The following is a 16080-nucleotide window of genomic DNA, read 5'->3' on the forward strand; positions in this document are numbered from 1 at the left end:
CCCACGGGGGTTTGAATAAAGGTGCATCCAAAGATTCCCCCATTAGCCAGACTTCCTGGAGCTGCAGGCATGGCTGAGATAGAGACCGACTCACTTCTGGGTCCCTCTCCCACTGAGCAGAGAGGTCAGTATACTTGCTGTCAGAGGCACAAAACTAAGCAGGGGACAGAGTAAAGTTTACTAAGTTGGGGAATGGATGCAACATCAGACCGAAATAGAGCAGTATGTGGCTCCAGGCTGAAGAAAAAGAAGTGAGAAGAATAAAAAAAACCCAACCCAGATTACAGGTAGAGGCTGGCCTAGTGTTGGGGAAAAGAAAAAAGAACATAAGGAAAAGCCTCAAAAAAAAGAGTGTAAGAAAAATCTCTGGATGTCAAGCGTCCTCCGTCTCAGTTCCACCAGTGCAAAACCCCACAGACATCTGCTCTCAGTTTCCTCAATATAAGAAAGTTTTTCGAAATCCCTCAGTTAGAAATGACAGTGCACAAGTGAATTACTGTTTTACCGCAGGGATAGAAACTAGCAGTACAAGCTCTTGTTAATCTCACATTACTCCCTGAAAGAGCAAGTAACTGCTGAGAAGTTACATAGTTACAAACAATATTGTTTCACATCTATTTGATAACTGCACCTTTGCTGTAGGCAAAGCCTGTAGTGCACCCTCTCATTTTCCCTCCATCACTCAAGCTCACAGTCCTTTCCCTTCAGCCAAGTATTATGTTTGGAGCTACATGGGCTGTTTGGAGATGGGGGGCGGTGAGGGAAATCCCTTGATCCACAAACTAAGAGACTGCTTCCACAGAAGTTATCCCCTGTCATCACAGCACTGGAGGGTTCCAAAAAGCCTTTGTGCCACTATATATTTAAAGGGGAAACCAAAAACCTGCTTAAGTGAATCCTGCCACTGCAATACAGAGGTCAAATGCAACATCCTTATCCTTTCAACTTCTATTGGCTGCAAAGTAAGCAGATGAACCCCTGTCTGGCAGAATTAGACCTGCAAGTCAGAGCTGAGAGCCCAGAGCCCTGCCAAGTTACAGAGGTAGCCATCTCCCTCACTGCAGCCCAGCTGGCTGTGCAAATTCTGTTCTTTCTAAAATAACCTCCTGGCAATTCACATGTAAGCAGGCTTTAAACAAACCCCCTCGTGTAGGCACTGCTCAAATTCAGAGCACCCGGCAATCGCTTCCCCAGCCGGCAGAACACCAGCGCCAGGGCACTGAAATGAGTCACTCTGCTCGGCACAATCCATTCCAACAGGAATGCAAAGCATCACCGCACTGAGTTATTTCCTTCTTCACACCAGCACGACTCTGCCTTGAGAAATCCATCTTGGGTTTCCACGGCGTGATTAAGTGAACAGTGGAAGCAATGAAACAGCACATGAACTTTTCAACCAGAGTCGGATGAGGGAATACATTTTAGCTGCAGACAATTATCCTCAACTATTATATATATTAAAACACCAGCACTCAAACCAAACTCCATAGACACCACTAGGAAGGCATAGCTGTAATGCAGAACCATTGTTCCTGCAGACATTCGGGAGTACTGAAGGTTTGAGTTGTTTCAGCACACAGTAATCATGAAAAGTTTTATTACATACTGTGACTGCTGCAGTCAAGTTATGGTTGCCTTCAATGCACCCCTGTCCCTCCCCATCAACCTTTGCAGCCCATTAGCTACATATCATTGCCCCAGACTCAACAGCAAACCTGACAAACTCTCCTTTTACACCTACAAAACACTCCTGCAGACAAGAAAGAGACAGACAGAAGACAGAACAAGCAGTACTGAACAGAAAACAGCACCCACAGGTGCCAAGGGCGGCATCCAAGAGCTCATCACACACAAAGACCCATGCAGGTCTGCTGATCTTTGTTAAGAAGATATAACATAAAAGACAATTACAGAATCATAAAGGTTTGAAAAGACACCTAAGATCATAAAGTCCAAGCATTAAGTCAGCACCTTTGTTTTAATCACTAAATCACACTCAAGTGCTTCATCTACATGCCTTGGAAATCACGAAGTCTATGCCTAAAGTACAGGCATAATCTGTAGTACCGGCACAGCCTCCTGAGACATTCACCTCACAGAGTGGGATCCAGACGTAGATAGGATATTCTGACCCTACTGTAGCACACACACAGAAAAAAAGAAAGAGAAAGAAAAGAGAAAAAGAGAAAAGAAAAAAAGAAAAAAAAAGGCAGAAAAAAGAGAGAACAAAGAACCTTCTATCTATGTCCTTTTTCCTTCCACTTAAGCCCATAATTTCAAACCTGGTGCTCCACGCTGAACTCTTAAGTTTCTATCAAGCTGCTTGTGTTCTCTTTGCATTCCTTAGCAAGACAGACAGATGACTGATTGCTAAAACAGAAAGCAATTAAAAAGTCAGAAAGGCTGAAACCTACGCTACAGTAGATGCCATACAGATAACTACGTCCAATGCATACTAATTGCAGGAGTCAACATGAAAACTCATAAAAGAGCCATCTATAATTCATGCAGTCTGGCAAGAGAGTAGCTGTAAGTTACTCACTACAACTTACAGATGAATAAACTATATTAAACAAGACAGGGAGGAGGAAGATGCTCAGCAACTGCTCTTTCCTCTCTCTACTGCCAGAAGGAAATCTCACATTTTTCCGAGACACTAGTATTCTGTTGTTGGCAGGGTAAGGAAAGGGTGTCTTGCCCACAAATAATAGAGACAGTCTTAACCTTTAATCAAGCTGATTCCGATCAGAACAAGTGTTTTACCTCTGCACCAGAATCCCTGCATCCTTCCACCCCCTGGCTAGAAATTGCTTATGCACACACCCAGTTAAAACCTCCTTCTCCCTCACACTGCCCTGGTGAGAAGGAGCACAGGCTGTGCCCTGCTCTGTTCAAACACATTGCAAATAGCAGATTCCCTCCCTGTGTGTCACGCTTCCATGCAAATCCCAGCAGAAAAAGTAACATCAGAGTTTACCAGCTGGGTTTCCACACAAGATGAAAAGACGGTCATTGGTTTTTTATTACTTTACGTGGGACTAAGTCTCAAACACCAGTCTCACACTGAAGGAAAGGCATCCCACGCGTTCCACCTGAAAAAGAGGCAAGAGACGTCCTCTTCCTCCACCCAACAGCAGATGGGACCTGGAACACATGCTGTCACAAAAAAGGCAGCTGCAACACACACACCCCGAGGGAGGACAGACAGATCAAGGCATTTAGAGGTGATTAAAAAAAAAACCCTCAGAAACTGTAGCATGGAGCTGTCTCCCCAGCCAGTCACTGCACATCTGAGCTCTGTGTAAATGTGCCAATTAGACTAAAAAAGCCAAGGACCAGCAAAGCACCAGCCCAGACCCGGCATTTACATGTAAACTACAACAAAACCAAAACAAAACCAAAACCAAACAAACAACAAATACTCCCCAACAAGCCAGACAACAGCTTTGCATAACGTTCACATAAATAATTACAAAAGAGCAGTGTTTGCTGATGTCTTCTCAGAACTTACCTGTTAGATCCCTACAGGTGCTGCCAACACCTCAAGATGCAGATGCAATCGCTCAATTAAATGAAAGAACAATCCCTCAACATCAGTATACCCGTAGAAGAGAATACATCCACTGCTACGGCACGGGTGGGTGGGTGTGATAAGGGGGAAGGGAGACACTCTCATGGCAGATGGCCAACTACCAGTTGCAGTCTTGCTCCACCGCCAGCGTTATTTCCATAGTGCCAGACATAAAGAATGACTGACCACTTACAACTCAACAGGAAAAGCTGGACAATTCCATGGCTTGGAATTTTAAAAGCCAAAAGTCTGGACGGTCCTTTTAAAAAACCCCCTTTAGTTCAACCCCAACAGTTTGGGCTAAATGCAAGAACTGCCAGTGGGATTCCCTGGCCCAGATTTTGCAGGAGGACGTGGATGGACATCACTGCAGCGGGCAGGAGAGCTGCAAAATCTCTCCCTGGGCAGATATCCATGCTAACCCATCCTACCGCACAGATACGCTTCTAAAGAAGAACAGACTAATTATAACCACTCGATTCCTAGCAACAGAGCTCTCCTTTCATTCAAGTTAAGGAAGCTTCTTTTCTGTTCTGCTTGAAAGAATCGAGGCCCGATGCTCACCAGCTTCCACAGTGTGGGCCCATGCACGGCCACTGTGACAGTAACCCAGGCACACTGAGGGTTTCAGAAGCTCTGAGGCAGGTCAAGCCCTTTTCACCACATTAGGCTTGAATCCAAAACCACAGAGAGGCAATGCCAGCTTAAATTGCCGTGTTTAGACTTGGCTTCAGCTGTTGCACAAATAAATGGCCGTGTCGAACAATAACCATTTCACAATCAATGCCAGCTACGCCCAAGTACCTGAAACACATCATGAATCGCCCTTACTTGGGCTCCAGTACTCAAACCTGGAGAACTGCGGAGCTGATCTCCGGCTGATCCCATCCCTGGGCATTTTGACCAAGCATTTACCCACTTCTAACAGCGCTTTTAAACAGCCCGAGAGAAATAAACTGCATCCATATTCAAGGAGGGGGGGGAAAAAAAAATCCAAGCTGTGACAGAAAGAACCAAGAGTATAATTTTTAAAAGCGCTCAGCCCACAAATCATCCTCCTTGTTTCTTCATCTCCAGAAGCGCTGCCTCCCCTCCCCCGGCTCCATGCCTGAACAAGCAAGTTGGCTGGTGCAGATGTCAGGCCAGGCTCCCTGTTCCAGCACAGCACACAGCAGCCTTGGCTCCGGCTCCGCTTGGGCTCACAGGAGCGCAGGGCTACAACCACACAAGTCAGAGTAGCCGCTGCAGTCGGAGCTTGCTGAGCACGGTGGGGAAAATAAAAGGCCTCTTATGTTAAAGCATATCCAAAGCCCATATGAGCAGGCTTCCTGGAGGAAATCTGTGCTCCAGAGGAAATGACTAGACGCGGCATAAAGAGAATATATTAACGCACACAGTTAAACCCACCCCCACTACTCTTGCCTAAGTTACTTGGCTCAGAGTCCTGACTACACATTAGCGGCAGCAGCAACTGAGAGCAGCCGAGTCATTAATCATTCTTCCATTCAAAAGTTTCCAATGCAGAAGATGGACATAGAGCACAGGGCTCAAAATTAAGCCCTGCTATTTCCTAAGATGGAATAATTCCCAGTACAACGTATTCACGCTTTAAATACATGTAAGCATTTGCAAAAACTGCACCTTTTAAAATGCAGAGATCTGTCATTTAGCAACAGGGGTGGGGGTAAGAAGTATATAAGAAGACGAGAACATTGTCAGATCAAGTCAACAAAACTCCATATGCACAGAGGATGCAATGCAGTGGTTAGCAAAAAACCATAGTACGTAAATAGATGAAGCCTTTAAAAGCTGAGTTTTTTCTGAGGTGAAGAAACACCAAGACACAGAGACCTGCATGGAGGAAACCAATGTTCTTAAGAGCAAAACTCATTCAACTCCTTTGCTGCTGGGAAAGTAAAGAGCAAGAAGACAGCCCAATTATAGTCAGTGAATGAAACCATCCAAGACTCTCAATTAGACTGAGGGGAAAATGCCACAACAGTTCAGTGCTAATTGGAAATGCAAACATTTATCATCAGAGCAGTGCTTGCTCCTGTGTATAGCTCCATTGTGTTCATTGCAGCTAATGACAGTAGGAAGCCCAGTGTTCCATAGTATTTATGTAATGACTGGCAAAGCTGTCACATTCCCTTAATTGCTAGCCAGGATTTTCATACTGGCAGTAGTTTTCAATTAAATAAAATCACAAAGATTGGTTCACTTTCATGTTGCTTTGTTAAAAGTTTTGGTTCTTCAAAACTGGGGAAAGAGGGAGAATGAATAGTTCTCCAAAGACAGGATAAGCTCTGAATCAAATACGAGGTTTTTGTAGACAAACTGAATTTAGAGACAAGCACCATCAAATACCCAGCGCTGCAAGAGCTAATTTAATATCAGTAAAGACAAGCAATTTGAGAACTGCACATAAATCTGCTTCAGGTTTGCAATGATTATTCCTTCAAGTGCGATACATGAAATGCTCTACGAGCTGTTCACATTCAAGGCAAAATGAAAAAGCCTAAGGTGGCTTATGGTTTCTTCTGTAATTAAACTGTCACAGTAGTCTTCTTTGCTGCAAGAACATCACCTCTGTGTTTATAGCAGGGAGCAAAACTCTCTATTCTACCTGCTTTATGATTCCAGAACATACAGGGGGAGCCATAGTGGCAAGGTCTCACATCCCTTAGACTTCCTTACTTGTACCAAATGCACTGCAGAGCACTAACTAGTCCATTAAGAATCATCATCATTTAATTTAATGAGCAGCAGTTTGTTTTTAGGAAGCACCATCAAGCCTTTTATCACATCATTTACTCAGATTCCAATCATACTTACTGTATGTCAGTAGAGAAAAGAAAGCTCTATAGGACTGGCACAAAGGAACTGCTGTTTCTGCAATATATTACAACCAAGTCTGCATTAGCGCTCAGTTAAATAAAGCCCATGAGCCAAGTGAACTATTTTTACTCCACTGAACAAAAGGAAATATAGCAACATCATTTATTACAGTGGCAGGCCCATTTTAAGGCACTGTGTAATTAGGAGTAGGAGTTAATTGCAAGGCTAGATATAGCAAGCAAGGTTTTCCTCAACATCTTTGAGCAAGGTTTTTCTGGGGCACAGATCTTCTTACCCTCTGTTCTTGCGACAATGACCTAGGCAGCTTTCAGTAGGATGCATGGATCTTCACTGCTACCTATTTAAAACTCATTCTTTCGCAAGAAGCAGCAACACTGCAGCCATAAAACCCAACCCAGAGGAGACTGACTGAGCTCCCATTCACAACCCTGTCAGCATCTGAAGCAAGTGACTTGCTTATTTCCATCCAATTCCCAGTGGACAAGCATCTACATCATACAATTAGCGACAATATGAACTGCAAATTCAGCAGAATTGGGATTTCACTGATGGATGGATTGCCAGTATGCATGTTTTATTCATCTCAAGACTGCTTTGTCAGGTTGTTGTTTGTCCTCTGTGTACTTAAAATGCTAAAAATCTTTTTATGATCATTACTGAGAAGCTCTATAGACAATGATGTACCTTTGCTAAGTGGTAGCTAAAACTCAAAAGATTTCCAGAATGAAGATAACAATCACAGACAGATGCTCTAGGAAGGTGTATGAGTTAAGACATTTTGTTCAGTACAGTATTCCCTCCCATCGCTTTAAGTCACCTTGCTCAAGTCCTACAGCTACTTCCTCTTAAGGCCACCAGCTTTAAATTAGGAGAGCACAGCATGCAGTGAGTCCTGTTGCTGTTTTCTCATCACTCTCCCCTAATTTCAGCAATTAAGAGTCAAGAACGTTCACAGCAGGCTGTCATAGAGATATGGTACCTACCCACAACCCAAAGCTTTCTCGGTGTTTTAGCCATACAAACCCAGCACCCACCTTAGGTTACCTGACCACACTCCCTCTCTCCAAGGCAAGAGAGTACAAAATGATACTTTAAATGCTTTAACTAGCACACAATAATTTCACCTCTCACCTTTACAGTAACAGCTTGGTTTGCTAAAAAAACTCGAGACATGAACAGGGCAGTCAGTTTTGGAAACAGCTATTGCACAGCTCTCAAGAAATCCCAGGTTTGGTCCCTGAGCAATGCATGGGGATGCACTTCCCAAACCAATTTTCCCCCCCTTCACTTTATGTCATTTACGCTTGTCTCAGGTAAGTGCTATCTTCCTCTTCACTAATGATTCATACTCGTTTTGTGGCACAACCTGCACTTAACTCCATCTTTCCTGTTCTTACACTCATTGCAGAGGGATTCAGTGAAGTAAAATACACACTTGCTGTCAGTAAGGAGATCCTTCAAATCAATCCACAACAGAGCTTAAGTGAACTGTCCCCTTTGCAAGTATGAGGTTGCTTCTTTTACTCTTTCCAGCTGTTTCTTTTGGCCCAAGTTTTTATAGAATCATAGAAAAGGTTTAGGTTGGAAGGGACCTTAAAAATCAACTAAGTCCAGCCCCTCTGCCCTGTGCAGCAGTGCCTCCCAGCAGATCAGGTTGCTCAGGCCCCCACACAAGTTTTTGTTCCATTCCCGGTTATTCTCGTACTGCTGGTATTTGCAGGTGCCGATTCACAGCCTCCCAACACATGCACGTTTGGCTGCTTTTATTTCTAAGAAAAATATCTTCAAGGATGGAAATAACTCTTGTTTTCCTGTGAACACTCTTCAATGTACATCTAGTTCTATCTGAAGAGCTTAAACATTCTACGTTGACAAAAGTTTTGTCAGTTTCTGCTACTCTATTAAATTGTTATAAAACAGACATCTAAACTTGAACATACTTTGTAATGTCCCTTTTAGCTTTCAGAATAGAAATTGGATTTGAACCTTATATATATATATATATATATATTCTTTAAACTTATAGCATTACTTGAATTGAATCCTCCCAGGTGAAAACATCCCCATAGGGTTTCAATATACAAAGATAATTAAAAATCTGCAAAAAGATAATGCTTTTTATCTGACAAAATTTAACCAAGATATATTAAATAGAAGTAATCAAACCCCAAACCATGACTTATTTTAAAATGGGCTCTCAAAAGGCAGTCCTAAGCAAATAAGCCCATAATTCTGTCATTTTAGTATCTTGTGTTGCCAGCAGACAGCTTCCATCTTAGAGCTGAGATGATGTATTGTCTCCAACCCCTGGTCCACTCCTAACCTCTGCTTGCTGCTAACCTTTTCTTCCCCACGGAGCATCTGTACTCTGGGTATTTCCCTGGAGATTCATTAACTGCTTCTTCTCAAAGGCTGAGACTATTGGCATTTTTCTCCAACTATGTTTCTAACCATTTAAAAGACCTGTCAGGACAGAGAAATAAATACATACCAAAAAAATAACAATTCATCCATCTCTCTGTCAAGACATCACAGTAAAGGGAAGACCCAAGTTTTGGCTAATGCCTTTAAAGACCATTTTCTATCTATCTTGCATGCCCATAAATCATTTTAAATAGCATTCCACACCCTCGTTTAATTCCAGTATCCCAAGGGAGAAGGTGGATTAGAATATTGGTATCTTTAATTTAGGAGGCAATTAGACTAACAACAACAAAGCAGAGCTGTATTTATGCTCAAAACAATCTAGTTAGAATTCTATTTTAATTAAAAATCAGTAAAATAATCCCATTATGCCAAGAATTGCTTCAGGCATGGTTCCAATCCAACACATCTTTTTATTTAGTATTTTAGTTCCACACAGAGTAAGTGATTGAAATAACACTGTAGACTACCAGAGTGGTCCTTTCTGTACAGCAAATTCCTCTTCCAGTTAGAGAGCTGGGGAAGATACAGAAATAAATGTTCCAATGTCAATCAGCGACTTGGTAAGCCACTTAATAAAAGAAAGAAAAAGAAACCTGCTAAAATAAAAGCAGCCTACATCTCAGGCCACTGTGATCAGCAGGTAGAAGAAGGGGACTCTCACTACTGCTGCACTCTGGTGAGATCCCACCCGGAGTGCTGCATCCAGCTCTGGGGACCTCAGTGTAAGAGGGACATGGACCTGCTGGAGCAAAACTATAAGAGACCAGAAAGATGCTCAGAGGGCCAGAGCACCTCTGCTATCCACAGAGAGAACTGGGATTGTTCAGCCTGGAGAAGGGAAGGCTTCACAGAGATTTTGGAGCATCTTCCAGTACCTAAAGGGGCTACAAGAGAGCTGGAGAGGGACTTCGGATCAGGGCATGGAGTGACAGGTCAAGGGGGAATGGCCACAAGACAGAGGGCAAGTTTACATTAGATACTAGAAAGAAATTCTTTCCTGTGAGGGTGGTGAGCCACTGAAACAGGCCCAAGAAGCTGCGGATGTCACATCCTTGGAAGTCTGCAAGGCTAGGTTAGTTAGATGGGGCTTTGGGCAACTTTGGCATGGTGGAAGGCAGTCCCCATGGCAAGGGGTTGAAACTGGATGATCATTAGGGTCCCTTCCAACAACATTCTAGGAGTCTGTGAAATCCAGTTTCCTCAGTCTCCATCCCACTACCTCCAAGCCTCACTTCAAAGGGCACTTAATTCCTCATATTTCCCCCTTTTGCCTCCTTTGACAAAAAGTAACATGCACCTCTTCTACAGCTGCACAATTTACATTGTTTTGTTTTTAAAAACAGCGAAAAGAAATATTTCCAATATCATCCCTCATTTCTGTATTTACTCTTCCATGGTCTGTGGGGCCCTGCTGCATAACAAGCATTTTATCCACAGCACAGAGCAGCAGCACAGCTGCCAGAGCCAGGTACCTGCCTGCATCACTGAACTGGGAAGGGGGCAGAAGGAGCAGGGCAGAGGTCTGTCCTACAGAAGAGAGCGTGGATATACAAATATGTATATCCACACACATAAACCACCCAAGTTAACTCACCTACTTTGTTTACTCCCAGACAGTGAGCATGCATCATATGACCATTTATCCTTAAGTGACAAAGTACTAAAAAGAAAAACCATTGTGGAAAGTTAGAAAGTACCACAAACAGTTCTAAATTAATATAATTTGCTATTGCCCAATTACTTCTGTAAGTATTCACACACTGGATCTTGTTTCTGTTAACTGGAACCTATATTAAATTATAAAATAAATGAACCTATTCCCCAGAGGCATGTAAACAAGGCTGTTGCCCAGATCCATGTTGCCCTAAAGCACATCAACCACTACTGCCCACAATATTGAAATATACTTGGGAATGAAATGAGAAAACAAACAAAGACACTTCTTGAGGCCATTTCCTCTTCCAAGACACTTGTGGGAGGGAGTGCCCAGCAGCTTAGCAAAGGTTAACCTCACCAATTCCCTCCAGGCTTGTGCTGAAGAAAGAAGAGATTCAAGGTTTGCAATTCCATAAATAGAAATCCTCCTCTGCAGACATTTTATTCTACCAGATCAGCACACAGGAGACAGTGGTGAATCCCCAGACATCATCTTTGCCACTCCTTATCCTGCTGAGCCTTCCAGTCCGCCAGACTCAACCATCTGATGCCTCTGGCTTCTTGGGAAGTAGAGAAGATGTTGTCAGAAGACATAAGTAATAAAGTTCCTGAACCACTTGGACTATTGTCACATTATTTTTAGCATTTGAGTGTAGAAGTCCAAGGAACTGATGGGTAGAACCAGGTTTTGCTTATCCTGGTGTTTTGTGCCAAGACTAAACTTCATTGTGAAGTCCTCTTGCCTCTCCAAATATCATTGGGAAATAAGGTGGGATGGTAAACGTATACATGATTATGAAGAACTGGGAAGGTTTTCCTTATTACAGGCTTTCCACAGCCATAAACTTAGAGAAAGTCTGCCTGAAGAGACAAAAGCCCACTTCTTGCTGCCAGGACAGGGGGGTAGAGTAGTCTCCCTGAACATGTAACAGTGGTGGGCAAATGACCCTTACAAAATCATTACAAAGCAGCAAGGTCTTAGTTGGACCTGAGAAATTCTTACAGGAAACAGTCAGGAAACCAGAGCAACTCGGCTCTGCATGCCTGCAGGATTAAGCACAGCCATCCAAAACCATGCCACGGTCCTGCAGGAGCAAGATAACCACTGGGCTGCAGTCTGGTTGTCACTAGGGCCAAAGCCCTTCCACCTACACACACAAACCCAGAGCGGAATATTGCGTCATGAGTCCACGGGACCATATGGCAAGAGCACCTCTGAAGGCAGAGTCAGGCAGCCACGAGAGTGGCAAGCTAACAGGAGAGGTAATATTTGCCCTAAACCTTTTCTGTGTCATTAGTGCTTGTGCTAATTACGATAACCCACAGCAGCAGTCACTCTGGTGGGAGGGCTGAACAGAAGTGACACAGCTGTCAACTCCATTCAAAGGACTAAAGCCTTAAAAGTTGGTCGTTTTGGGGGCAGAACAGAATCCATACAGCAAGATGCACAGGATTGCAGCTTTTTTATGGCAGAGAGCAAGTAGAGCTGACACAGACGTTAAAAAACTCAGCGCATTTGCCTGCTTCTCAGGGGGATTTAAACAGCAGGTGAGTGGGGCTGGTCTGTGGGACATGACCCTTTTTTATTTCAGCTATTTAGATGCAAATTGTTCCCCCTCCCTCCCCCTTCTCAACACCATCTGTTAGCCCAGAGGTTTAGACTGTGCCTAGGATGTAGCTTTTGGGGGAGGGGGATGTAGATAAAGCATTAAGAGAATTTCAGTTGCCTCTACTTCCTCCTCTAGGGCGCAGTTTTGGAGAAAAAAAGAAAATCACTTTGCAATACTATAAAATAACAATAGGATTTTTCCCTTATTCTGCAGTACTTTTTTTACTGACCCCATGGATTTCCTGCCCTAGAAAGCACTCCTTGTCCAGCTTTTGGCCAACAAGCCACATAATATAGTGACATTTATAGCAGGTTGCTATGGTGTTAGCAAAGGGCATGAGCTGGTATTGCATGAAGTATCAGAGATGCAAGGAATTAGAGTCCTAAATAATAATAATGAAGTCCTTCTTTATAAGACACATTATTTAATGTTCTATTAGTGCTAGTGAAGCTGCCTCACCTCTGTCTGACTTTCCCAAGTGAACAGCAACGTACTTTCAAGAACTGTTAAGAGATTTGATTCTTTAAGCACTCCACCCAGGGCTCTAAATTCTTTATAAAGGAAAGATTATGGGTGACAGCAGAGAGCCCACTCTCAGGAAGTTTGAAGATGATACAGTATGGGAAGTGGTGGCTAACAGACCAGGTAGGCATACTGCCACTCAGAACAGGGATGTGGACAGGCTGCAGAAATGAGCCAACATCAACCTTTGCACTTCAGCAAAGGAAATGCAGAGCCCTGCTGCTCAGGAGCACAGGCTGGGAGCCAACAAGCAGAAAGGAGGCAGAAAAAGTAGAGAAAGTCCTGAGATTTCTGGTGGACATCAAGTTTACCATGAGCCTCCAAAGCACCTTTGTAGCAAAGAAGGTCATCAGCTTGTGGGCTGCATTAGGAAAAACAACTTCCAGTAGGTCAAGGGAGGGGATCTTTCCCCTCTGTTCAGGGCAGGTGAGACAAATCTGGAGTGCTGGGACAAGTGCTTCCCTCCCCAGTACAACAGAGACGTGGACATATTGCTGAAACTCTAGGAAAGGTCCACAAAGATAATTAGGAGACTGGAGTATCTGGCATGTAAGGAGAGCTGAAGGAGCTGGGACTCTTCAGCCTGCAGAAGAAAAAGTTCAGAAGGGTCTTATCAGTGTGCATAAATACCTGATGAAGGTGTAAAGAAGATGGAACCAGGCTCCTCTTGGTGGTATCCAGCAGCAAAACAAGAGTCAATGGGCACAAACTGAAATACAGGAAATTCATTTAAATGTAAGAACAAAACACACAACAAAACCACACTTTTTTTCAGGGTGGGGATGAGGGGAGATGGACACAAAACCACAGAAACCAGAAAACCACAGATTCCTCAGGAAAATAATGGGAATTTCCATCCTTGGGCATGCTCAAAACCCCACTGGACGTGCCACTGAGCAGACTGCTTCAGCTGCCACCACATTAGGTGGGGAATTGGACCAGACTATCCACACAGAGGTTCCTGCCAACCTGCAATTCTGCAATCACAAGCCAGACAAACTGACAGGGAGACTTTAAAGGAGACAGATACACAACGTCATTCAAACTACTTGTCTGAAGCATGTTTTTACTCCTCAGTATCCAAGGCCCCAGCTTAGCGATGAAGACAAATGAAAAGTGGTTGTGACAACCTTGAGCAGAGCATCAGCAGAAGAGTTGGGATCAGTACCATAACACTCTCATGAATTTTAGAGTGTGGAGCACAGTCCCAGTACTTGGGAGATGCCAGCTCTTGTCCCAGTTCTCACCGACCCCGTTTGTGATCTTGGAGGCACAAGAGGGGGAGAAAGCCAAAGTTCTCCTGTCTGTTCCACCCTCCTCCTATCAGTCAATCACCTCTTTAAAGGAATAGCAATTCAGATAGTTAAGGAGCACACAGCATGAGAAGAGAATCCCTTCCAGGCGCTTCTGCAGCTTCACTAAGCACAAGAAACATTCTCCGAAAGAAAAAGAAAAGGAGAGCTGTATATGCAGTCCTGGTGGGGAACTCAGAGGTGAAGGATTTGAAAACCCTTCTTCCCCCTTGGAGTCCCAGTGATGGGACAGAAGAGCCCTCCTGAGCTTGAAATATGACTAGGCAGTGACCACCTAAAGGGAAATGGACAAGAAAAACAATACGGTGTGGGCTTCAGAGCCTCAGCTGCAACTGAGCAAGTGCTTGGGGTGCCCTTGCAAAACATTTGAGGCTGACACCAGGTTGGCTTCAGTCAGGCTTGAATGGTGGTGCTCCACTGAGAGGTAGGAAAGAAGCTTTTCAGCTGGGAAGACCTTCTGCCAGACAAGATTTGCACAACAACATTTTCTGAAGGGATTAGGGCCTTTTTCTTTTCTTACTGTTGAGATACTGTTTGATTTTCTTAAGTGTTGCCAACACAAACACAACATCTGCCCTCTTTCTTGCACAGAGAGACGAAGCCAGAGCAACGTATGATCCAATTCCTTGGTGATAAGTCAGGAACTTCAGGTCCCTGCTTTCAGGCTGTTGACTTCTAAAACACATTTAATTCAATGTTGCTGGAAAGCAATATACTGACAAAAGTTGCAGGCATTTCATAGAAACATTCTCCTAAAAAAAATAAAAATCAGTTACCTGAGCAAACAATTTCAATAAATTTGTGCTGGTGTTTTGAAAGAATTTAAAGTTTTCAATTTAAAATACCTGGGGTTATATATTCTCCATTTATGTAATGTAGAGTTTTCAGAACATCAGTGTTTTCCCTACAGAATAAGTGTCTTCTCCATGCACTGCTCTAAATCACCAGCTAATTTCTGTTTCCAGATCTCTGGCATTTCACCAGCACTACTGAGAATCTAAAGAAGACTTACTGGAAATGTTTTTGGGTAATCAACTTCTTGTTCACAAATCTCAATACACGTACAAACTTTAAGGGCTGCAATCCTGCAGTTAGATGTCTAGTACAACACAGAGGCATCAAGTCTCAGTCTCCCTGACTTTTAAAGGACAGAAAGGTCATCTGTAATAGCTGAGGGTGTTGGCCTTAATGCCAGCAAGCCACCCACTAAAACCAGTGGGAGTTTAGCCCAAATTAGGATTTCAGGATTTATCCCTGTAACACTTCCCACACAGTACTACCTGACAGCTTCTGAAAACTGGCAAAAATGTAAGGGACGTGCCAACATCATCCCAGATGAGGTTTCCAAGGGTGTGTTTTGTAACAATTGAATTCAACCAACACCAGTCTGCATATGCACATATTCTCACAACTCCAAAGGGGTTTAGCATACTGATTTTAAAAGCGCAGTGGCTGAAAACACCTCTCTGATAGCTACAAACCACATTTTTAAAGGAGGAAAAAAAAAAAACACCACAAAGCATTTGCATCCAGGATACCATTTAACTTGTGCAATAATAACCCCACTTTCAGATGCTTTTTACAAACTTTTTTTCCAGCACCCAAATCCCCATCTTTTCCTACCCAATACCTCCAGAATTGTCATAAAATAGCTACTGCCATCCCCAGCACGACCTGGGACAAGTTGGATGGGTTTACAGCCAGGAGGCACTGAGGTCTGAGAGGCCAGTTTCTGCCTCTGAACCCAAATCTAATGGTATTGACGCTCAGGAAGCCAGTTTACCACTGGCTGATGAACTTTCCCATCCCTGTCCCACTCTTCACTAAGCAAATATTGACCAGGGAAGTATGTGCCAGAGCTGAGTGTTTCTCCTGAGGAAAACATGTCTGAGCCCTGTTCAACCCAATCTGGCCTTGATCCTGTGGGGAGCTGAGCAACAATGAACTCAAGTATTCCAGGGGCCAAAGGCTCTGGGCAGTATCAATGCTCTGAATGGGGGCCTGGCTCCTGCCAAACTGAAGTCCCTGGTTTTACAGACAACAGCATAGGGGCTGTAGCATCTAATTCTTTAAAAGATCCTTTATTTGAATCCCGGGAGGCAGCAGAGGTTTGCACAAGACA

The 16080-nt window shown here is 43.6% G+C and overlaps 1 protein-coding gene across 2 annotated transcripts in view; it reads right to left on the minus strand.

Annotated features, from left to right (window-relative positions):
• PAK1 (p21 (RAC1) activated kinase 1) overlaps window positions 1-16080 on the minus strand; it is a 71750-nt gene that overhangs the window by 32059 nt on the left and 23611 nt on the right. Inside the window, exon 2 of one of the 2 annotated variants that reach the window (XM_066341224.1) lies at window positions 13276-13354. The exons of the other annotated variant lie outside the window; for it this stretch is intronic. The gene's annotated coding sequence lies outside the window, so the exon portion shown is untranslated. The remainder of the gene's footprint in view (window positions 1-13275; window positions 13355-16080) is intronic. 2 annotated transcript variants of the gene reach the window in all.

Source organism: Sylvia atricapilla, chromosome 2 (genome assembly GCF_009819655.1).
Source record: "Sylvia atricapilla isolate bSylAtr1 chromosome 2, bSylAtr1.pri, whole genome shotgun sequence".
Classification (NCBI taxonomy): domain Eukaryota; kingdom Metazoa; phylum Chordata; class Aves; order Passeriformes; family Sylviidae; genus Sylvia; species Sylvia atricapilla.